The following is a 24,548-nucleotide window of genomic DNA, read 5'->3' on the forward strand; positions in this document are numbered from 1 at the left end:
CTCGACAGCCAGGGTCCGGGGTGCGGGCGAGGCCTGAGGACGGGGCTAAGACACAGGGGGCGGGGCTAAGACACAGGGGGCGGGGCTAAGACACAGGGGGCGGGGCTAAGACACAGGGGGCGGGGCTAAGGAAAGGCGCGGTGCGCGAAGGGAGCTGCGGTTGGGGGGCGGTTGTGTCGGGCGCTGAGCGCAAGGGTGTCCTGGGTTGTTTCTGTCCGCCCGCGGTCTTCTCCCTCTCCTCAGTGCTAGGCTCCAGTAGTTCCCCCCATAGCAACCTACCTAGCAGCATCCCCGCGGTACCACCTGAGAGGAGTTTGGGACCGCTTCCCCAGTGGCTTGTCAGGGGAAACTGACCCTCTCGGGTCTTCTCAGGGGCACGCATCAACCATCCCCTGCTGCCGCCGCACAACCCCGCCGTACACGCATGGGCCGAGCTGGGTAGGGGCCTTGCCGAGGTAAGGTGGGCTTTCATTAGCATTTTTACCCTGGAGGTTGCCTTATCTCAAGCTGGATCCCCAGTACCCAGCCTGGGGACAGGCAGCCCTGTTTTCTTGAGGTACCACTGAGTCTTCGTGGCTTAGGCAGGCTGTGAGCTCATGGCATCAGAGGCACGATGGCTTTTTTTGTGGTATGAAGGGGGAGGCTGGCATGCCTGTCTTGAAAGGCTTTAGTCTCTTTAGTGGATTTGATGGTGGCCATCTCTCTCCACGTGCTTTTTCCTGAGGCCCTGTGCCAGTGTTCCAGCCCTGCCAGTGGGCTGTGCCCTGGGTCCCCCAGCACCTGGGCTGGGGCTCGCAGAGAGGCACCCTGCAGGGCCTGCCTCTTCCTCTACATGGGCCCAGTTGCCCATGAGCCCAGCTCCATAAGCAAGAGAGCTGTCATTCATGGTACAGATAAAAACATGTCATAGCAATGGCACCAAGGCAACCCGATGTGGGGATGCCCACACTGGAGTTTTGAAGCTGCAGGCAAAGTTTAAGCATGGTATTTGCCTCTGTTTCAGGGTAGGTGAGACCATTGGGTGAAGACCTCGGGGAGATTTGGTGCACTAAAAGGTAGTGTTGTGTTTGGAACCTACTTTCTGAGACCTCATTTTATGACAAAAATGGTATCCTGCTGGAATTCACCCAACAAAGCATTAGCAAATAAAGGGAAACTATTTCCCTCTGAATTTTTGAGGGAGCTTATTCTCTGTTTTGTAGCAGAGTTACGGAGTTGTGAGAATACAACCGGTCCTTTAATAATAAACTTGCATTAATAGTTTAGTAAGTAACTTGCTTCTGCTTTATACAACTTGTGTCAGCTAACAAAGAAGCTGCAGTCTGAGTATGCAGAGAAACCACTTAACCTGTCTTGTACTGGGAGTTAGCACAGTTACAAGTAGAGCTTTACAGGTACAGCTTTATGCCTTCCTTCCATCCGTGTTTAAATGGAGAGCTATTTTCCATTAATTCATTCCCTGCAAATCCAGACATAAGTAATTTGTGACACAGCCCTGGATGTTGTAGGGAAAATGAATGTTAATATCAGATGTTTTATACTAGAAAAGTATGTAATACATCTGAATTGCTGAGGTCTTTATGTAAGCATTGCAACACGAGAGTACCCTGCTTTAAAGGAAAAATGGTAGAGGAAGGTATGCAGTAAAAGCAAAAGGTGAAAGCAATTTATTTTGAAGCTAAAAGAATAAGAGGAATTCCTCTGGGTAAGGAGGAGGGAGTGTTGGTGAAAAGTGCTTGCTGGAAAATGAGGATCTTGTTAAACACGGATGTGAACTACTCTAGTTACAAACCCTTAGTAATTAAGTAAACATTAGAAGCCATCACTCCTACAGGTGTACCCAGCAGTGAGCTGAAGAAACTTTAGAGAAAATACTATTTAGAAAATTAACTGCCTACTGGTTTCCTCTTGCCTGTTTTTGAGGATTTATTAGTTCAAGTAATTTGTTGTAAAGCTGGGATGGAACTGAACACTTTCAAACATGCTTTGGTGTGTTAAATTTTTACAAAAATGTAATATGGTGCCAGTCATTTTATAAAATTGTACCATTAATTTTTTGATAAAACCTACTAGTGTAACACTTGGTCTCTTTCAGCTCTACAGTTTATTTCAAAAAATGCCTTTATCTAGTGAAAACTATTAGTGCATTTCCTACAATAATTTATTATAGCTAAAAATTGCAATTCAGAAATTTAAGAAATATTCATGCATCCATTCTCTTTAAGATGTACATCTCTCTGCTTCTTCACTAAGATAACAGAAGCTAATGTAATGAGCTCAACTGAAATGCTTAGAAAATTCTCTCCCCTTGTAAATTTATGTGGTTGATTTCAGCTAAAAGCTGAAATTTGCTCAAAGGCTTGTTGTTGCTCAGGGCCCCATTTAAAATCATTCTTTTTCCGGGTCACACGATAGAGAGGGCTTACAATCGAACTGTAATTCGGGATGTGCATTCTCCAGAACCCCACAGCACCCAAGAAAGCTTGTGTTTCTTTCTTATTAGTTGGTGGAGACATTGCTGTTATTTTGTTGATCACATCTGTAGGGATCTGGCGACGTCCATCTTGCCATTTTATTCCCAAAAATTGAATCTCCTGTGCAGGTCCCTTGACCTTACTCCGTTTTATGGCAAAACCAGCTTTCAGCAGGAGTTGGATTATTCTCCTTCCTTTCTCAAAGACTTCTTCCGCTGTATTGCCCCACACAATAATGTCAGCAATGTACTGCAGGTGTTCTGGAGCTTGCCCCTGTTCCAGTGCATTCTGGATCAGTCCAGAATGCATCATTCAGCTAAAAGCTGAAATTTGGTCAAATCGGTTTTAAATTCTTCAGGTATCTTAAAATAGTATATATTAATTTGGAAAAAATGTTAATATGAATTTTTGTGCTACATTAACAGAAATAGCTGATTCTGTGCAGCATTAATTGGTCATGGCAACTTTCAAGGACTAATTTTTTCTTTAAAGGTAACTTGAGTTTATCAAAATCAGAGATGATGTTCTTCAATCTGTAATTGATAAGGCTTTTCAAAGGGAAGAAATTTTGGTTAGATGCATGATTCCTTTCTCTAAACCATTAATGTTACCACAATTGCATCACGAGGGCTGAGGCAAGTCTTCTGCTCTCTACTCTGTCACAACCTGCGAGATCCCCGTCTTGCTTTGCTCTTAAGCCTTTCACTGAAATACAGATTTTAATAGCTTAATTCCTGTAAGCAGTTCTATTGCACTCCTTGGTCTTGCTGAATAAACCAAAACCTGCTAATTAAGAGTTATGACTAAGCTTGTGCTCAGTGCAGATCAAGTAGGAAAAGGGTGGGATGGAAAATACTGTTATGTCTTGGCTTAAGCTGAAAAAAGTCTACATTTAATTAAGTTTACCAGTGTCCTTTTTTACTTTCCTCCTCCTTAAGGAGTTGCTTCAATATGGTTGGATCAGATAAGGTCTTACTTTGCCATGACGCATCAGGCAAGTCTCAGCTACTCCTTGAGATAATATTAAACTGTAGAGTAATTAGAGCACATAAATGAGTTTATAAAACTTAGAAGAGTTTTAAATATCTGCCCAAAAAGTTAAGATTGATGGTCTGCTTTCATTGTTTACAATGCAACAAAATAAAAGCAAATGAAATGAGGTTTTATATCATACAACCTGAGTTGAATGGAGTTGCTCTTTGCAAAAGTCACAAAGAAATCCAGAAACACAAAGCTGCAAGATCTGTTTCCAGTGTATAAACACAAACTGTTTAAACAATGTGTGCATGTGTTGGAAAGCATGCTTTCCCCTTCCCACTACAGTAATTTACTAAGAATTACTAGTACTTGGCCAGTACTGTCTGGCAGACTGCTTTGTTCTGGCAATGATACTGTTGTGGATGAAGTTGCTGAGCAGAAGTGAAAGAGCTAAAAGGTGCCCTGTGCATGCAGCCTCCCCAGACACTGTGGAAGCTGTTTTAAAACTGGACCTTGCTCTCAGCCATGATGTAGGCTATGAAGCAGGGAGGGTTGGAGGTGATTTGTGTCATAGATGGAATATCATAGTAGCCTTAAGGCTATAGTAGTTGAGATGTGAAGCCTGGTGGGACTTCCTCAGCCTGTTGGTTTGTAAATGACAAGAATACTTGCCCAAGTGTGGGAAGCAAGTGGTTGAGGCTAATCTATAGAATACACTAGCAAAACTACACTAAAAAGGCACTAGGAAATGCTTTTGAGGTTTTATGTCCATTTCTGTAGCCAATGTAATATTTCCTTCAGCTGCGAGAATTATACATTCAACCTGTAAATCAAGCTTCATTCATACTATAAGCAGTTAGAAAGTGAACATTAAATTATAGATGTGCTTCTTCCTCCTTCATAGTTTGCATTATCAGTTCCAGTGAAGTGGTTATATTGACGCCAGCGCTCACAGCTGAGGAAAGCTGTGTGTATTCAGCAGAATTGCACTCCTTGGTTTACTGCACTTGATTTTTATGCAGTTGTTTCAGTTCTGATGGATTATTGTGAATAAAAATAGCTGGTAAAAATATGTAAATGAATGCACAGCATTAGGCAGGCAGTATCTCATTAGCTCTTTTTTAATCGTTCTATAAAATCACTGATTCTTGAAAATACACTTCTGACCATTTCCCTGGCACTGAGAGAATTGCTGTGTCATTATCTAATGAGAAATCTGGAATTTACAGGCACTAAGGAAAAGAAATGCAAAGAGACTGGAAGGTATCAAGCAAGAATAAAAATTGCAAGACAGCAGAACTGCAATTAGCTTGGCAAAAGCCCCTCAGTCTCATAGAGAATGATGAGAAAAGATTATTAGAAAAAGGCCTCTTTTGCAATGACATTTTCTCCTTAATACACCATGTAATACAGTATCATATATTTTTCTCTGTGGACAAGTTAACCGTCAGGGAGCATAGAAACACATTACAGATTAAGCAAGAATATAAGGCTGTGTTCAAGCCTTTTTAAACACTTACAGTAGGGAAGTCTTGAAGGTAAGCAAAAGGTGTGGAGGGAGGAGAGCAATGCTACTTTGTATCTGCAATAGCTCAGATTTCTCTTTGTTTGGGGGAGATTATTGCCTAATACAAGGACTAGATATGCTGGTAGCAAATGCAACCACAAACCAGAAGGGTGGATAAGAGCATCAAAAAAAAAAAAACCAAAACCAAAAACAAACCAAACAGATCCAGAAAAAACCAAACCCAGGTGTTAATACAATATTGCAGAAATTAGATTTGGATTAGGAATGACAGATATTATAATCTAGCTGTGAGGGTGCCTGAGCATGATTTGTTTTTTGATCTAAGTTGGTGTACAGTTTCTCAAATGAAACATGTATAAATGAAGTTTAATTGTGAAAGACCTAAATAAAGAACTGAAGTACAACACCATCAAAGCACCACCTTTCAACTAGCTAAAGTCATTAAACCTAGGCTTACCACAGCAAAACCAGTATCTAATATGAATCTTCCTTGGGTTTTTTTACATAACCAAATCAAGTTATATAGTAAGTATTATGTGTATGTGTAACTTAAGTTATATAGTAGGTTATATACATAACTTTTTTGTTCAATTTTTGTGTATGTGGTGTTCTGGGAACTCCTGGCTCTGTCTGCATGCCAATTACAAGCCATTCTCTTGTATTCTGGCACAAATCGTGGTGGTGTGGTGTTGTCTCTGAAATCTTGTTTCTGAAATTGTACTCAAGACTTCCCATGCTCCTTTTGCCAGCAGCACCCATTTCACTCTGTCAGAGACAAGGGTGGTCTGCTAATGAGAAACAATGGTGGTTGCCGAATAGGACACAGATAATGTTGATTTTTTTTCTTTTTTTTTTTTTGTCTTTTTGCCCATCTCAACAACAGGAGGAGCACCTGCCCTAAGATAAGGCGAGATGGGATTTCCTATGACAGCAGGATGTTTGTGGTTCAAAATCCCATTTCAAAGGTCATGTTTGTACTTTAAATAAAATGTGAGGCTGAATTTTATGCTCTGCCAGATAACAATAGTAGTGATGCAAGTGCATCCTTTGGACTCCGCAGGTCAGGGCTAGTGATAATGTGGGGCTTCAGTGTGGTGGTGCCCAGTCTTTCCCCAGGGGGAGGACAGTGGTGCTCCCAGTACCCATGTGAACACCAAAGGGCCCAACAGAGACAGAAATATGACACTTCTTATTGTCCATTGGAGCTTTCTACTTCCATGCTCAATGTTACTTGAAGTGTGCCTGTACTAAATACACTTACATGGAGAAAGTAAGTGGGAGACCTCAAATCCAATACAGGAAAAACTTAGGTTTTTCTATCGTCTGTTTCTCCTCCATCTGCTGCACATGCTTACAGTGACAAAGAAACATGTTTTAAGTTTTAGTTATCGACATTATATTCTTTACAAGTACAGACTCCTCTGTGTGACTGATATTTCTTCCTTTTTATACTTATTAAATAGGTATAAATTCTCCTGTGGTAACCCAGGGCTTAAGGCACTATTGTTTCTGGGAATGCAACCATACCCAGGGAGACAATTTCTTTCTTGTAAGCAAAACTCACTCTGAGGAGAAGCTAAAGGTGTCCATGGCCTAAAGCCAATTGGACATCTGGCTGCAGCATTTTGGCTCTACCATGCCTCCTCTTGCACTCCCACCTGCCCTTTGTACTCTCTCAGGTCCTTGTTTAACCTTTCACTGAGCTATACTAGCTCTCTGTCAGAAAGGGTGGTGGTGGTGGTGTTTGTTTTGGGGGCTGGTTTGTTTGGTTTGTGTATTTGTTTTGTTGTTGATATTATTGTTTTTAATTAGGTGTTGGGTCCATGGGCTGGAACAGTTCAAAGCCAGGTTGGGTGAATGTTAGAGCTGTCTTGACACAAGTGGAGATAGCAGCAGCTAGAAGTGAAATCCTCTTTAGCCGCCAGGGAACTGCTTGCTGCAGCAATAGAATTGTAAGAAAAGCATCTCAGAGAGAGATTTATCACTTGAGGTTTCAAACATGGACAGCTATCAGCAAGCACCTCAAAGAGGACTCCTGTAGGAAACAGGAGAACATATCAGTTACTTTATACCTAATCTGTATTCTTGGCTGTCTCAGTCATGCTCAGCCAATAGCTCTTGTGAGCAGAATGTGCCTATTCTGCACACAGCATTGAAAATGTCCAAAATGAGACTTTTCCTTATTTTTAAGGCTAAGAAGATACAAACTAAGAAAGCTTTTTAAGCAATTCTGACTCTTCATTCCTCTTGCTGGAAGGAAGTAAGAACTCCCATCTCCAAACTTCCGAAGATACATACAGGCATACGTAACTTTAAAGATGACAACATCCCTTGTTTTACAAACCCAGATTTACTTGCAAGTATGTTGTTGCTCCAGCTGAGTCTGACAGTTCTCCACAGTCTCTGTCTCCACACGAAGCTGTTCACAAGTTTGCCATTCACATTTTAGTCAAAGCTTTAAAAATTAGGAGCGACCACTATGAAAATGCAAGATCAGTGATAAAAGACATGCTGTACAGCTGAACAATGTGTAGCATTTGTTAACATCAGCAGAAACTGGTTTATCAGGTTCACCCCAGACATGCAATGGATAAACTTTTGAAACAGTACAAAATCTATTGGAGTATGGGCAGATTTTCTCACAAAAAAGAGTACCAGGACTAATAGTAACCAAATAAAAGCTGCAAAATCTAGACTGTAAGCGGTGTGAAGTAGTGAGATATCAAAGCTAGCTTGTTGGTTGGTGTGAGTGCCTTTTTCTGTGAATCACAGAAAAGGGCTGAAAATTCCTCCAGCTGCTCTCAACTGTGAGGCCAAAAGAGGTCAAAGTGTGTCAGAGCGTACTGGCCCAAGCCTGTGTGCAAGGACTGCAGAGATAAAGCCACAGACAGGCCACAGACAGTGAAAGTCTGATTAATTAAAATGTGCAGGGCTCTTTTATCAGTGCTGGCTGCTCTGCTCTGCAACCACAAAGCTCAGACCTAGCGAAGCTGCACATCACTGGAAAACAACTGCTAAAGGAATAACTGACTTGCAGCTCTTCCTCTTGGGACCTACCCTGTGGAGAGGTCAGGTGAAATAATGATTAAAGTAATTGATGGGGAAGGCTCCCAGCAAGAAATTGCTGTGCTGCAGTCCCAGGCTGAGTTTTGAGGTGCAACCATCAGTCACTTGGAAGACTTAAGTTGCATTAGTTGCTCTAGAAGATCATTCAGGCAGAAAGCATCTTTGTGTTGCACCTTGCATTGCTCTGTGCTGCATAAAATCCTGCAGATTTGGATCTGCAGGGAGGTATTCAGAGGCTGCTACCAATTTTGTTAACGATTGTCTTGAGCTAAGACTGTGTTGCAGAGGGGCGTGCTTCTCCATAAATAGCACCCACCTACTTCCACAGTGGAAAAGTATCTGCCTTAAAAATCTGCTAGTGTTGAATTATGACCAGTTATGCATTGTATTACAAAGCTTCCATATTTTTAAAGTACAAATAAATGTCTTAGCATGAAGAGTAAAATGAGAGTGCAGGAATCATAGAATCATGGAATAGTTAGGGTTGGAAAATCATCTCTTTTAGTATTAATGGCAAGCCTGTGGGGTTTCCCAGCTCTCTTCCAGAACAAGATACAGCTATAATTATTTCTGCTGTTTCCTTTCAAACTATCAATCCACAAATAGTTATACCCTTAAAAACTGAACCATTTTATTAACATCATTAAAATAAACCAGAGTTTTAGTACCCTGGAGGCTCAGAACATGAATTGTATTCAGGGATCATATGACATTAGCAAGTCTTTTTGCAGACTAAACATTCACCTTTGTTCAGTGGTATTAGACTCACAGAATGGTTTGGGTTGGCAGTGAGCTTTAAAGAACATAAAATCACAGAAAAGTTTGGGTTGGAAAGGACCTTTGAAGATCATCTAGTCCTGCCGTGAGCAAGGACACCTTCCGCTAGATCAGGTTGCTCCAAGCCCCATCCAGCCTGGCCTTGAACACTGCCAGGGATGGGGTAGCCACAGCTTCTCTGGGAAACCTGTGCCAGTGCTTCACCATCTTCATTTTTTATGTCAAATCTAAGTCTATCATCTTTTAGTTTAAAACCGTTACCCTTGCCCTGTCATTGTAGACCACAGCAAAACGTCTGTACATGCCTTTTAAAGTATTGAAAGGCTGCAATAGGATCTCTTAGATTAATGAATGCTGAGAATCAAAACAACAGAAACAACAGTGATCTTTCAATGCATTTCTCTTCTTGGGACAGGTCTGGGGACTGTGTGCATGCAGTCAAAATCTGCAAAGGTTCTTAGATGCTGAGTGAAATGAGGAGGCTTTTAGCAAACAGGTGTTAAAAAGGCCCATGTAAAATGCCATTATTTCTACACAGAGATGGAATTACTGGAAGGGTTTTGAATGGAGTAGGCTGATTCTGAGAGAGGGCGACTGCCTCGCCTCAGCATACTGTTATGTAAGCTTTCCAGTTCCTGTATCCCATGGATCTCCTGCAAAGCATCCTCAGCCAAGCCAAAGATCAGGCTGAATTAAAATAATTGAAAAGACAGTAAACAAACCAGGGTTTGACTTAATTTGAAACACAATTTGTGACTTGTGCATAGGGATCATCACCTCCGACTGTGGAGCAGAGATAAGTTTCTTTTTTCCAAACTCTCTAAAGGACAGAAGGGAACAATTCCATTAAAGCAGGGAAGGAAAACCAGCAGTCACAAAAAAAAATCCAACAAAAAACCAACAAACCACAGGATAAAAATTACTGGAAAAAATACACTATGGGAAAGGACAAAGTTTAAATCCAAAGTAAGGAGAACTGACCTTAGTATGCTGTGGCTACTCAGTCACTTATTTCCTGTTTATTTCTGTTTACTTTGTTTTGCAACACATTCCAGATCTTTAATATTTTCCAATCTAAATAAAGAGTTATGGTTTGTTTTGTCTAATAACTTCACACACAGCAGATGCAGAATCCTTTTTGGCTCGATAATGAAAGCGTTTTGCAAACTATTACAGAAACAAAGCAAAGATACCTTATTTTTCCAACTCATGCAGTTGCACAAAATGACTGCACTGCTCAGATATTTTGATACTTATTAACCGAGTTAAAACACTTATTAAAAAAAAAGGTTTAAAATTAAATATTACAGACTGTGAAGCTAAAAATGTCTGACTGTCAGCATCTCTTTCCCACTTGTGTGTTTTAAACACTAACTTTATGATGCAGACTTTCGCTCTGCAGTGGCACATGAACTCTGCCTCTCCTGTCCTGATTATCCATCTTGTGCCCTAGAACACTGAGATCCTGTTCTGTGCCACTGGGAAGGTAAGAGGGCAAGATGGTGCAGGGCTTTTTCCAGACTTCAATATGAAAATCCCAACAAGTGGCATAATAAAATAGTATTAAAATATTTAATATAATAGAATAAAAATAGGAATACAGATAGCGAGTAAGTCGTAACATCCCTGCAGGTGCCGGGAATCTCTGTTGCAGAAAGCATAGGACAAGCTCTAGATGGATTTCCCCATGGCCCACTGTGCAGACCACACCTCTGGAGAGGCTCTGCCTCCCTCCCATTCTGTGGTGCCTTTTAGTTTGCATAACAAACCAACCCGGATATCTTCCCTTCATAGCCTAGACTGTTACCTTTGTCAGAATACCCAGCAGTGCACAGGCTGGCACTGAGAACTCCAGCAGATTGTCTTGCAGCGGCTACTCATGCTAATGTACAAGATGTTCAAGCCCTGCATAAGACACCTGGTAGGGCAGATGTGGTCTGTTCATGGTCACTAGCTCCCTGAATAAAACGTGAGGCTCCCAACACAAATCACAAAGGTCCTTGCTGCTTTGGCAATATAGTCTAAAACCAAAAGATGGATTCAGAATGTACTGGAAAGAAGAAAAATATAAACACACAGCTTAGCCACATAAAACTTGATTTTCTTGGGGGAATTAGGCAAAATAAATTAAGCATGATAAAAAAGAAAAAGCAAAATTGGTGCTAGCTGAGAAGATATCAAGGAGAGTGACTTGTACAGAATAACACTTTGCTCCTGCCAAAACTTTATGCCCTGGGTCACATTGTCACCTTTATTTACACAGTCACAGATAGGTTACAACCTCAGCCATAACTTTTTGGACAGTAGCTGTATTTAAAAATAGAACCATGGCTTTGCACTGAGAACAGTTTTGCTCATAAGCCCAGGAAGCAGTGAAGCCTTGTGACTAATGGCCATCCTGACTTCATTATCTGCCTATTTATAAACACAAATTAATAGCTGTAATATCATACTTTGTTTACTCTGCATCTTGGGCTTCATCCTCCAGCCCTTTACTGGATTGTAATCCTCGTGTTTGATGGCACTGTTTGCACTACAGAGGATTATTCATGTGAACAAATGATTAACTGGGAAGTATGGCCTTTTCTGTTATTTTTTCCAGTGTAGTCCCCTACAAGTACTTCATGCAGCTGTCCCCAACTCAAGAAGTGATTAGTTATGTGCTAAAGGCCTGATCCAGCATTTGTATTCATCAAGGAGTACGTGTTGACTTCAACATGCTTTAGTTTAGACTTTGATACTGTGGGCTCCCATCCTCTGAGATCCAGTAGTGACTTCCACATTGAATTCCTCTTTCCTGGAGGATGAGGGTTGGGAACATCGTGGAGACATTACCTGCAGTTGTCATGGGGTAAAGGGCCCTGTCCTCGCCTCAGGTCAGCAAAACCCACAAGGCCAATGTAAGTGCATATGCACTTCAAGCTTAGCACGTGTTTTGCTAAATCCAGGGCGTTCATTCCTAAGCAGCAACAATTTCCAGGAGGGTCACACCACTCCATGGCCCATGTTTGTTCACACAGGGAGGTGTTTATCCACAGGCACCCTCCCTCCTTAATACTCAAGCAGAGCTGACACTGTATTGGAAAGAGGAAGAACAGTGACACACAGGACATCAAAATATGGAACCATTTGTCTGCTTTCATAAGTGTTCTGAGGAAGAGTGCTAGTACAAGTGCTGCAGCCCTCTTCTCTGGGGGAGTCCTGCCATGGGTGCGTAACTTACCTGTCAGAAAGCCTAAACCCATAAAGTATCTTCTGAACCTATTTTTCAGGAACCAGTTTAAGGAGAGAAGGCACAGCTTTTCCATCAGCGGTTTCAAATAATTTGATCAATACCGTAGACAGCTGGTGTCAAATGCATAATACCATAAGGTGTTGTGGTGCACAAGTGTCGGGTAAATATATTCCTTTGATGCTGGGGTTTGACCTGCTCCAATGGCAAAATGCAAGGGTTTGTCTTGAGCCTCATGTACCTCACATGGATAAGTTGCACACACTGGGAGCAAAGCCTTTGGCTCTGTCACTTCCATGTCATGGTGCCTGTTTTTTTCTCCTCTTCCCTGTAGGGTATCTGCTGTGGACGTACTGTGCCACACACCTCACTGGGAGCCAGCCCCAGCCAAAAGGAGAGCAGCTTCACAAGTGAAGGTCATAGAATAGTTAGGGTTGGAAAGGACCTTAAGATCATCTAAAGATGTGGAAAGGGAGAGGAAATTAAGGTGATTAAGCTGAAATGTGCAGATTATTTGGCACCTGGGGCTCTCTCCAATGTTTATACAGCTTAAAGCAGCTCTTCTTCATCTGTGCTGGGCAATGGCTGGACATTGTCCTGGGCAACCAGTTCTAGGTGGCCCTGCCTGAGCAGGGATTGGGCCCAGATGACTTCCAGAGGTCCCTTCTCACCTCAACTCCTCTGTGATTGTGTGATCCCAAGAGTTGGCTGGTGCAGGTTTCCCTTTGCAGAAGAAAACTCCCAGCTGGTTCATTAAGTTAGAGGAGCAGTCTTTTTCCCCATTTGTGCCCACAATGCCAGCAGGGAATGTGTTTAGGAAGTGAGAACATGCAGGAGACATGGAGCTCTGCTCCACCAGCTCTCACCCTTTATGCAGTGACTTGGAGGGGTGCAGTGGTTCTGGAGAGGTAGAGGAACTAATTCAGGAGTAATATCTTCTGGCAAAGAAAGAGGAATTTATTTCAGAATGTGGCTCAGACACCACAAGGATGGGCTACCTCTGGAAAAGCAGGTAGAGCTAAAGGATCATGTCTTTTCCAGGACACAAGAAGGACACAAGAAATGGCTGTGTCTAAATTTAACACTAGCATAAGCGATGTTATTGGTGATTAATTTAGAAAAGCAAAATAATACATTTCTTTTTAGATCTTAAATCTATTTTCTGATGTTTGAGTGTTTCATATCTCAGCAGGCACACAGATAAACACGAATTGCTTTATGAAAAGTAAAGTATTGCTTTTACTGCAATTGCCTGTATTCAAAAGGCAAGAGGAAGTAATTATCATTGTTCACATCAGCCACTGCCTTGCAACTATTGTGTTAAAAGAACAAGTCCTGGGATAATCAGTGTTTTGTAATTGTGTTTTTTCCTTCTGAAGTGTCTAATCTTTATGTCTTTTATTTCTTGTGGTGTGATCAAGTCTTGCACAAAGGCAGATAAAGTTGGGAAACAGGTGAAGAGTTTGGGAGAGCTGAGAGCTTGGAAGGAGCTATATTTGTCTTTAATCATATTCATATTGCAATAGATAGACAAAACTTTATTATTTTCCCAGAGAAAATGCGACAGTGTATTTTGCAATTTTAAGTTATCTGACATAGCAACAATAGTATCTCGGATAAGAACAGCAAAGGAAGCATATGGTATGAAGGCTGGCTGATAAGGGAAGACCAAAGAGCACAGACAGAATATTCTTCAAGTGCCACAGATTTTCCTAAGATACTGCTCTTTTAGAATATGGTTTATAAATATAATCTTCTCTCTGCTTAAGGAGATTGTATTTATACAACCTGTCATAAAAACTGCCAGCAATTTTCTCTAGAGAGAAGGAGGAAGAAGGAAGATGAATGTTAGCATTAGGACTTCAGTTACCAGTGGGAAAGGCTTAGCAAAGACAAAAACATAGGATTTGATTGCAAATTTGTGGCAGTCAATCCCAGAGCTGCTGCATAAAGGCGTATTCCTTTGGGTACTGACAATAACAGGTATACATGTAAAACTGTGAAAATGGTGCTTGATTCTTTCACTCAAGTGTGTAGTTAGTAATGCTCACCTTCAAATGCCAGGAATTTTCTGGTGCAACATGGGCAAGTGTTCCTTTAGCTACAGGGAAACTGTGCTGATGGCCAGCTAGGGGAGAACCTCCAAAACACTTGTCCTTTTAATCCCAAGTTCAGTGTATCTGCTTGCGATGATGTTCTAAGTTTACTACCTTGGCAGTTATCTTGTTTGATCTCTTCAGTTCTTCCCCATACATCCAAAGCATGAAATAGCCTTTTCACCTTTTAAATTCATCAATCAGGAAATAAGTGCCATTTTGTTGTCACACTTTTAAAGCATCAGCACTTCTTTGCCAGTTGAGTGGTACAGACCTGTCCCAAAACAGGAAGCAGGTTCTTGCCTAAGTATTGCTGCATAGAAGTTGCTAAGTCAACACTGGTGAGGTTCGGTGGGTGTTAACTTGGCATGATATTTGTGAGTGATAAGCATCAGGACACACCTGAAGAGGAGCCGGCAGTGAGTGGCCAGCAATCCTCATGAGAAACCATGCCTTGGTGTCTGGAAGCTGATCAAGAAAAGGTCTGTAAAGTCAAGTGCCAGATAACGAAGATGACTTAGGGACAGGTTTTAAAAACTACTATAGACTCCTCTTGTCCTGAGCTGTAAACTCAACGGTCCTGAAACTGAAAACTTGGGAAAGACCACTTTGAGGAATACTCAACATCTCATGGTGAATTAAAAAATTTAGTTGGTTTTCATCAAAACCTCAGTCCTGTTATCATTGAGCTCACTGGCAAAACTCCCTCTGCTTCTAACATGGACCAGAACCAGCATCAGAAATTTGTGCTGCCTTATTCAAGCCTTGCCACGGGGCTGTGTTGCTGGAAGTAATTGTCTTCTGATGCAGTTCCCAGAGTGGTCTGCACAATTCCCAAACTGAACGAAACCACGGCAACAGCAGAGATCTTTTCCCAGCAAACAATTCAGCTCATCTGTTTATTTGTATAGGTAGTTACCAGGGCTTGAAGTCAGATATACACAGTGCATGAGGAAATAGATTAAGATAGAGGCTGAACAGGATAAAGTTTACCGGGAGGAGGGACACAACACAGCAGCAAGACAAAACCAGCAAGTCCCAAAGCCTTTGTTTGCTTTTATTGTCTGTCTACATGTCTTTGGAGTTCAGCTGCAGGCAGTTAACCTCTAAAATTGTGATAAGATCTTGTATTTTCTTAGGTTTTTTCAAAGCTGTGGAAAGGGTTCAGATGCCAAATTTAAGCCCACAGACATAATCTCAGCAATAGCTTTTCTATTTTCCCACCATACAAAACAAAGGCAGCTATATTTATAAATAGATTTTCTTGTTGTGATGGGTGACTTCAAAAAAGCAGGGTCTCTCTCTGTCCCTGGGAAACAGCTGCCAGCTGATTCTCTTCTCATCCTTGCTGATCAAGGAAGGAGTGGCAGCCTGGTTGGTCAACTTCGGGAGAAGAATTGGAGCTGTCAGACACAGGTCAGTGCAGTTCAAGCCACTGATTATAAATATTGTCTTTTTGTGTATTCAGGGAAGCCATGACTCTTTCCTAGACCAAGAATATCCCTTATAGTTTCCTGAAGCCACATAGGTATTTTACATCTCACACGCAAAAAGACCCTCAGACAGGCAGTGATCTTGCCACACTTCTCCCAGGGATAACAAGGGCACAAATATCATTTTACCCAGGAAGAAAGGGATTCTTTTGAGGGTAAGATTTGTTCCACTGCACAGAATATTCATCTACGGCCAAGCAACAACTTTAGCCTCCCCTCCTCATCAAGGGAGCAGACAGGGTTTCTAAAACAAGGTTGTTCTGAATTGTTTAGGTGATTCCCATTGGATGTAATATGCCACAAGTAAGACATGCTTGTTGCCTTCCACTGACTGAAAATCTGCTCAGCTTCCTTAGCCCCAGGATCCTACACTGTTGACATAGTAAGTAAAGATAGATGAATCTCCCCTACTGCTCCATGAATGCAAAACCCAGTTCACTGCAAGCATGAACTCAAACTTTGCCACATTCAGCTGTATCAGTGGCCAATAAGAAAACTGGAAGACACTAACCTCTGTTTTAAGGAGATTACCTTCAACAAAGATTTGTCAAGCTGAAGTACAGCAAAGGGTGAAGCCAAGGCACATGTTCCTGTGACCCAGTTACCTTCAGGAAACCCAAGCAGGACAGAGAGGATTTTAGCTACAGGAGAGCAGCTGAGCATAAAGGAATAGTAGCCCATAATTACTTTATTCCCCCAAAGTATAATTACCAGGAGATATTTTGCTGCAAAGTAGCAGGCTAATATTGGTGCTGATTTTAATTAACTAACCAATGGGAGGCTAGATGCGTTGAGGAGAGATTTCATACAGAAGTTAATTAATGCTCCGGCCTAGTTTAAAGTGTTGCTTAAATGGAAATATTGGGGAAGTTGACATCAGCCAGTTATGGATCTTTTAGCCTCTATATTACCAGTCACATAATGAGCCCTCCCATGTGATCCACAGCACTTAAATTAGCAACCCAGAAGAAATTAGTGAACACACAAGAAATAAGGAAGCAATTTCCAAGTCAAACATAATTCCTTCTCCATGAACACACTAGAGTGAGAAGAGGAAAAGGTCGTTCTTGCTCAGAACAAGGACCTGGTTTACAGCTGAGTTCAGCTCAGGAAATGTGATGGGTGGCAAGGGCTCTGCTGCATAGCGGGGAGGCAGATCTGAGTAGCACCAGTCCAGCTGAACCGTGTAGCGGGATCGAGCCAGTGCCCAGCGTGTGGGAACAGAGCTCAGTATCTTTGCTTAGTGTTACTTCCAAGAACTGTAGTCCTGGGGGACAGTATTTTGCACCTTGTGGAACATGTTCTGGATTTACAGAAGTATCCTGCTGATAACTCGTTATTTATTTAGCAAGACTGTAACTATCTCTGGGTTTCTTCCTTTTCTTCCTCCCAGATCTGTTTAATCATATATGTCTTAGATTAATACGTTTTGCTTTGATTTATCTTCCCATTATTGAAAATAAGACACTTCAGGATCGTATTTAATCTTTTTTGTTTGTTTGGGAAATAAAAGATGACTTATCTCACTGATCATCTGTAAATTCTTCATGGAAAAGCAGATTTATCGTCACCTGTTAAAACCAGGGACCTCTGATTCTTGGTGTGGGCCTACAGCTATTAATAACCACCAAATCACTTTTGCAAACTGATGCCAATGAATGCAGGACATTGATTGTTGCCTTACTATTCTTCATGGGCTGTGTTTTGCTTGGCACTACCCCTGTCTTGAAAAGTTGGCCATTTGAACACACAGAATAACCGCACTGGGAGAGAAAGGAGGTTTTAGTTCACTCCCATTTCACAAGCAGGAATTTGAGGCACAAGGACATGAAATGACTTTACGGAAGTCACATTAGTGCAGAGTCAAACCATCCAATTCTTTGCCCATTCCTCATCATTACATCATCTTCCTCTTAGCTGCCAGAGTGCAGTTGGGATTCTTGCAGTTGGAAGGGCACAGAAAGACACAATTTTAGAATGAGTGTATCAGGTTAGCTGTAGTCTTGTCAGAATATTCTCTTCCTTTTCAAAACCAGCTCAGGGTGGTTGGGAGTCAGATACTGTACCCAAATTTTGTGAAACATTTACTCACTGGGCAAGCAGCTCTCTTTGAATCACTGCAGATCACTGAACCATTGAAACAAACCATTATCTGGCAGTTGAGCATCACATCCTTGTTTAGGCCATTCCATACATAAGTGGTGGTTTATACACTCTACTAGTGGAGCCTCACGGTCTTTTCTAGGTCACTTCACAATAAGAATTAACATACAAAATTTCATCTTTGCAAATCACAGCCTAACCTTTTGTTGGAAGCCTTAGGCAACTCCTTTCTGGGAGGCAGGAATTAAACACCCTTGGGATCTGACTTCTCCCTAAAGTGCAGCCCAATTCTAGGTGGGAAATCTGTTTAGACCTTTCTGAATCCTATTAAAACCCCTTTTTGTCAAGGATACACCAAATACCTCCTTTCTCCTTTTTCTGCTGAACATGTAAATAAGGCGTATTTTCAGTTGGCATTCAAAGAACACCAAGGTTGGAAAGGGTTAATCAATTGCGGCCTTGTCTTTAGCACCTGATTTGGGTAGAGGAGGCAGGTTTCAACTAGAGGAAAGAGAGTTATATACAGCTTTCTTAAGGAGTCACTCAGTGTTTGTAAATAGCCTTGGGCTTGGGAGAGGCTTTGGCTTCTTGCTGCTGGGAATTTCTCCTGAATAAGTGCCTTAATGGCTCTCAATAAGAAGGTGAAGAACTTAGGTGCTAAGTCCTGGGTGGTGGGGAAGGTAGGCTGCCCATCTTCAGTTACCTGTTTTACTACTGGTTTAAATATTGCTTCTATTCACTTTCTCCTTTCTGTATTGAATATTCTACCATTTTATCTAGTTTTGCTCCATTTCTTACCTAAATTGAGATGATCCTGCTGCCTGCTTCTCGTTCCCTTCACTCTTCTGCATTGGGGGAAGGCTGAAGACCAAAGCTGTGCTTTGTGCTTATTGTAGCCTTTGTGCAATGGCTTCCAGCCTGTGCTCTGCTGTGCTGCAAGACCCCTGCCTTGCATCACTTGGGGCATGGTTGATTTCCATCAGTTCCTTCTTCCTGGCCTCTGGAGACACAGGAGAAGAGGAACTGGTTTTTTGTAGGGCCCAGATCATGCCTTCTACATGAAGCTGTGCACACTAAGCAGGATTAAAAGTCATGTGGGACATCCAGCCATGTCTAAAAGGCAATACTAATTGTTCTGATTGGTGTTGGCTGCCCTCAGAGGAAGTGATGTGTCTGCGTTAAGGAAACCAAGACATAGTCTTGATGGGTACATTCATTTTTTGAGGAAGATTTTCTATGGCAACCACCCTCAGAACAAGACACCTCTCACCTGCCAGGTGAGACCTGCATGCTGCTGAGACCTCTTCTCCATGGGTGATGTCCGACCTTGCCCATCCCATCTCTCCTCTCAGTTCCTGCCTGCACACTCTGCACACTCCTCCTTGCCTCTCAAGAAGGGCACACCATGAGCTCTGTCACTAAAACTGGGGAGTACTGAGGGGTAGTGTCCATGCTTATAAAGGGAGCAATGCTCTCCCCCCATTTGTTCATGAGTACTTCCCAAACACTGGACCTTTGCCCCATGATGCTTGTTTGGCCTTAGCTCCACAACAGTCTCCTTCAGCATATTCTTGCATGCAATTGCTGTGAATGTGGCTGAGCTAACGGGGTCCTGGAAAAAGATATCATTCAGTGATGCCTCTTGTCTGTGTTACAGGGTTTGTATTTTTTATTTACATGGTGGTGCTTGGTGAACTTCTTAGCTGAAAGAAATACTGTCTCCCACCCCTCCTCCCCATGAGGGCTGCAGAGGAACTGAATAAGCAGCTGCTAAAAGATTCCTGGCAGACGATCTTGCCCTTGGCACCCTGACTCAAGGCACGTGATGGCTTGGCTCTGTCTACACACACCCACTTGCGTGGATGCTACGTGGCTTGTTTGCAAATACTGGTGACTCCAGCTCAAGGGTGCCAAGTGCTCGCAAGCATCCAGCAGGATGTTGGTGACCTCCTTTGTGAAGAATGTCCCATCTTTAGTGCCAGCAACAAAGTCCTGGCATGATCATGAGGCAAAAAGACAATGTAATAGTAGCATCCAACCCCTTGAAAAGCAGTTGTAAAATGACAGAGCCAAACTTTTCTTGGTGGTGGCAGGTGGTGTAACACAAAGAAAAGGTCACAAATTGTGGCTTGGGAGGTTCAGGTTGAATCCTGGGGAAAAGTTTCCTCATGGGGAAGGTGTGTAGCCCTGGGACAGATTCCCAGAGGGGTTGAGAGAAACTCCATCCTTGGAAGGGGTTCAAGTATCTGCTGGACAAAGCTGCAGCTGACCTGATTTAGCACTGGTAGTTGTCCTCTTCTGAGAAGCAGGATGGAATAGAAACTTCAGAGGTCCATTCCAACCAAATACTCACAGGATGATAATCTTGCCTGTTGGCATGTGCTGTGGGAAGACCTAGGACAGAGCCTGTGGATTTGTGACTGCCAACTCTGATAAGCCTGTGTAGTGGGAGGAAAGAAGAACACAGATGGCAGCAGATTACCAGCTGGCTCCCAGGCAGCTTTCATGCTGTTCTACTAGCAAGCTACTTCTGGTCTTCCTCTAGACATGGGGCAGCTGTAAGGACAGTTCTGTGCTCTGAAAACACCCCTTGCAGCATGGGATACACTGGAGCTACGAGAGGACACACGAGATATTTGCCTGCTTCTGAGGGGCCATGGAAGAGCTAAAGAGTATCATGACCTTATCTTCTGTGCTAGTGAAAAATCAATATGAAAGTCTGGTTAAAGCAAATAGCATGACCCATACCCTGCCTTTCTGTATCTTATCCAAGCCTGTCCAGTACCTATTCACATGTCCCTGCTTAAAGTTTATGCTGACATGTAACATATTAACTTCTATGGCTAGTCAAGGCTAATGACTGCAATAATTCAGAAGTTGCATTACCTCCAGAAATGGAATGCCATCCCTGCAGGTATGCAGCACATTATTTAGAGCCTATTCTGGGCTTAATTTTGTCCCCCCCATAATGTGTTTTCAAATACATTTTAAAAAATAGCTATTATATCATTATGGATTGCTAGTCTCTGGCATTCAGTATAATGCATCAGTCATCAGTTACTTCTTGGCAGGGGAGCAAAATGACTGTCTTGAATCATATTTGAAATAAGACAGCGTGTACAACCTAAAAGCCTAATGAACAAGAGACCGTGTGAACAACTTGTCATTTTACTCTTTTTTTAGGGGGGAAAAGAAGAGGGAGTAACATAATTTAAAGTGTGCTAAGCCTCAGAGGAAAGAATTGGAGCACTGCAGAAACATGACTGGGAGGCAGCTGTATGCTAGTCTTCGGTTCTGGGGAGACAGAACCTTATCTGTAATTTTAAAGGTTTTACAGAACACAGTAATGTATTTTCAAGGGGAAAATTCAGGTGAATCCTGCATTTTGTAGTTATCCAAGAGATCTGAGTGGGTGACTGTTATTAGTGCTAATGTAAAAATCCACTGCACTTCACTTGCTTCAGGGACACCTAAATGTACCGTTAGCTGCTATAAAGTCTCAAATTAATGAATTAGTATTCATGGTTGTCCTGAATGAGGTAATATTTTTCTTGCTGAGAGTGCTAGATGGCAGGAGCAAAAAAAAAAGCAATCTCTGCATGCTGAATTTTTGTCCTTCCGATTGTACCCCAGCTGGGAAAGGCGAATTTGGGCAGCCATAGGGATCAATGCACAGCCTTCAGTGCAAGGGGTTTGCTGGCACCAGCCTTTGGACTGTGGAAGTCCATCCTTTGCTCACTCCTTGGCCCACAGTAGCTGTGTATCTTCTGAAGCAGGCATCACTGCTTGTCACCAGCAGCAGGTGGCCTGTTTTGGACCTGTGTTGCTTCAGCATGCAGTCCCTGGCCATTTTAGGGCAGAAGGGGCAGATTTGGCTGTACTCTGTTCTTGCTCTAGGGTTTGCCCTACCTGCAACAATTTAGTAACCTATCTCAAAGACTTGGCTGTTGCAGTTCAACCTAAGGTGATTGGTTTGGTGTTTTTTGTTGCCTTCAGCAGTCTTCATGATCCTTTTTCCTGCTGGAGGTGATCAAGTGGTGCTCCAGTGCCAAACATCTTTCCCTAAAGCCGGTTCTGCCACCACTAACCTGTGTGCTGCCTTTAGTGCTCTACAGTACAGAGATGGTTTACCTGGCACAAAACTTATGGGCTGTATGGGGAGAAAAGTCAGGCTGGTGGTCCTGCATGCTGAACTGGCTCAACCAAGAGGCTTGGGGAACACTGCAGTGGGTGCAAGGAACAGGGTGAGGCTGCTGGTTTTGGTGGCAGCCAGCTGTGAAATAGCACCCAACAGCCCAGGCACGATGATGCAGGGGGCTGAGATGCAGATGTGAATGCAGCAATCTCATGGAATCCTGGGCTTGAACCTGATGCTGGAGACAAATGTGGAGGTGTCTGCCAGTATCTCTTGTTACCATTACCCCTGTGATCCCACTGGGACCATTCCCATGGTCTCTTTAGACCTTTAATTCCTTAAGACTGAAACTTCCCTTCTGTGCTAAGCATGAATGGCACAGAGACTAGCATCAGCCCTGCAGTACAAATGGAGGAAAGGTATATACACTTCACAGTAGCTTTCAGTGACGAGAGATCCCACTCACCAAGAAGCATTAGACCTGCTACTTGTTTAAAATAATTTAAAAGTTAAGTTTGGCTTTTTTTCTTCCCCTTGCCAGTTTTGATTGAAAATTACTGGGGCACTCAAGGAGACATCACCATTTTATTATCTTCCTGTGGAGGGAATAGCTTCTTACTGTTGCTATTAGGGTTAAACTTTGCTTTCAGTGATGAGCTCCTACTAATATAGGTGGGATCTCTTACACAGAAGCCCTTTTAAGGCGCATTAAGAGTTGTAAATAGAGCTTTCATTTGTTTCTGAAGCCTTCTTTATACTTGAAGCCCATGAATCATGCCAGCTGATGCCAGCTCAAGCTCCAATGGCCAATGGCTTTAGTGCTCCACTTAAAGCTCTGCAGGGGAAGTCTCACAGCTTTTTAAGTTTTATCATAAGTTTTCATAAGATTTTATATGGATTTGATATTTACATCGATACAGAGCATCTCTTCTGATCCAGTCACAGTTTTGAACTTCAGATTTAGTCTGGCATTTTTAACTGTGCCTCATAGGCTTCTGGATGCTCTACTTAGGGCAGGATTTCTAAAGGGAGTATTTTTCCCACCATCTCTCAGTGCTAATAGGGAGTTCCCAGCAAGGATATTCCAAGGATATTTTGCATTTTTGTGCTGCTTCATGTCTGGTTTAGTTGCCTTTCAGTCCTTAATAGTTCCTCGAGTTTGTGATTACAGTCTCATTTAACATCCTTTGCTATGGAAACTTGTATTATTGCCAGGAAACTGCTAAGCAAATGCCAATGCAGAGTTTCAGAGTGGGAGGGAAGCATCATGAGACATGATGTTTTTGAGGGAAGTGGAAAGTGGAATTCCTTTAATGCAAGCCCAAAAACCTGCAGCAGAACTTTAATTATATTGATTTTCTCTCCATCCCCAGCCTTTCTCAGGTTCGTATGGCTTTGCACTTTTGTTACCCTAAGGATCTAAATATTTTCTTGCTTCATCCAAGAAATGAAAAGGCTTTCTGAAAGAATAATGAGGGTATTGAAAAGGAAACAAAACCTGCTTCGCTAATGCTATCCTCTTCCTCAGAAATTGGTGGATGTGGACTGGAAGGGAGGGGGGGAACGGAGGAAGAGGAGATACCATTGCCAGAGCAATGGTCTTGCACGAATCTATAGATTCATAGAATAGTTAGGGTTCATGTAGCTGTTGTAATGTCTATAAAATGAAACACACTGTGTTCTAAACTGACAAGATTTCTTTCTGATCTATGGGAAGTTGCTGTTATGTAGTAACTCCAGGTTCCCCTGATGGCAAATTGCTACTAAATAATGATGTGAGTCATGGAAATTACAGCTCTGTGGAGACCCAGTTCTGGTGCCTAACCCCCTGTGTCCCTGTGTGGTACCCACCAACTGAACAGTCCTGCCTACCTGAAGTGACTGACTTACTGCAGTACAGCACTGTTGGTGGTGGAGTGGCTGTTCCTTAGACACAGTGACAGATCCCACCAAAATGTTAAATTTACCATTGCTCTAATTTCTGGTTTAAAAGGTCAAATGGAGGTAAAAATACTTACTTGGCACTTCTAAGCTACAGATGTGCATGGTTTGGCTGTGACAGTTTTGTCATAGTAGGCACAACCACTTAATGCACTAGGTGAGGGGCTGGCTTGCTTTCTGAACAAGATTGTGACACTGGAAAGAAAATCATAGACATTCATGGGGCCGTATTAGGAACTGGTGGACTTCTCACAGCTTTGAGTGACTTGAGCTACTGTGTGTGTACCAAAACTCCAGCTGGAGAAATACACAAGTACTTTCCACCATAGAATAAAGGAAGAAAGAAGGGTACATTAGCTGAAGTAAGAAGAAACCACAGTACAAAAGTAAAAATGGATATTGTATGGAAACCATTCCATCCCTTACTTTTTGCAGTAAAAATATGAAAACCCTACAATCAGTTTAAATACAAGCTTCAGCAGTGAATTGGAGGCATAAGTACAAGTTACTTCAGTCTCTTAAGTTACTGGTTAGTTTCTTGTTGGTCTTCAAATTACATTACAAACTCTTGGCTTGCTTGCCTAATTGGTGCTGCTTTTCAGAATGAACTCTTGGCTTAAATCTTCCAGAGCTGCAGCAGAAATTGTGATGAGCACTACCTGCCCTCTGATGCTGAGCCCTGAGTAACCTGGGTCAGAAGAACAGGACCAGCTGGAGCTTCCATG

At 42.4% G+C, this 24,548-nt stretch overlaps 1 long non-coding RNA gene across 1 annotated transcript; it reads left to right on the top strand.

The window, feature by feature from the left end:
- Positions 1-188: 188 nt before the first annotated feature.
- LOC308220065 lies at positions 189-24,548 on the top strand. Its single transcript, XR_013956632.1, has 3 exons — positions 189-455; positions 1,004-1,055; positions 24,453-24,548. It is a non-coding gene; the product is annotated as an uncharacterized lncRNA (long non-coding RNA).

The sequence above is a fragment of the Psittacula echo genome (genome assembly GCF_963264785.1).
Source record: "Psittacula echo genome assembly, chromosome: 4".
In the NCBI taxonomy this organism is placed as follows: Eukaryota; Metazoa; Chordata; class Aves; order Psittaciformes; family Psittacidae; genus Psittacula; species Psittacula echo.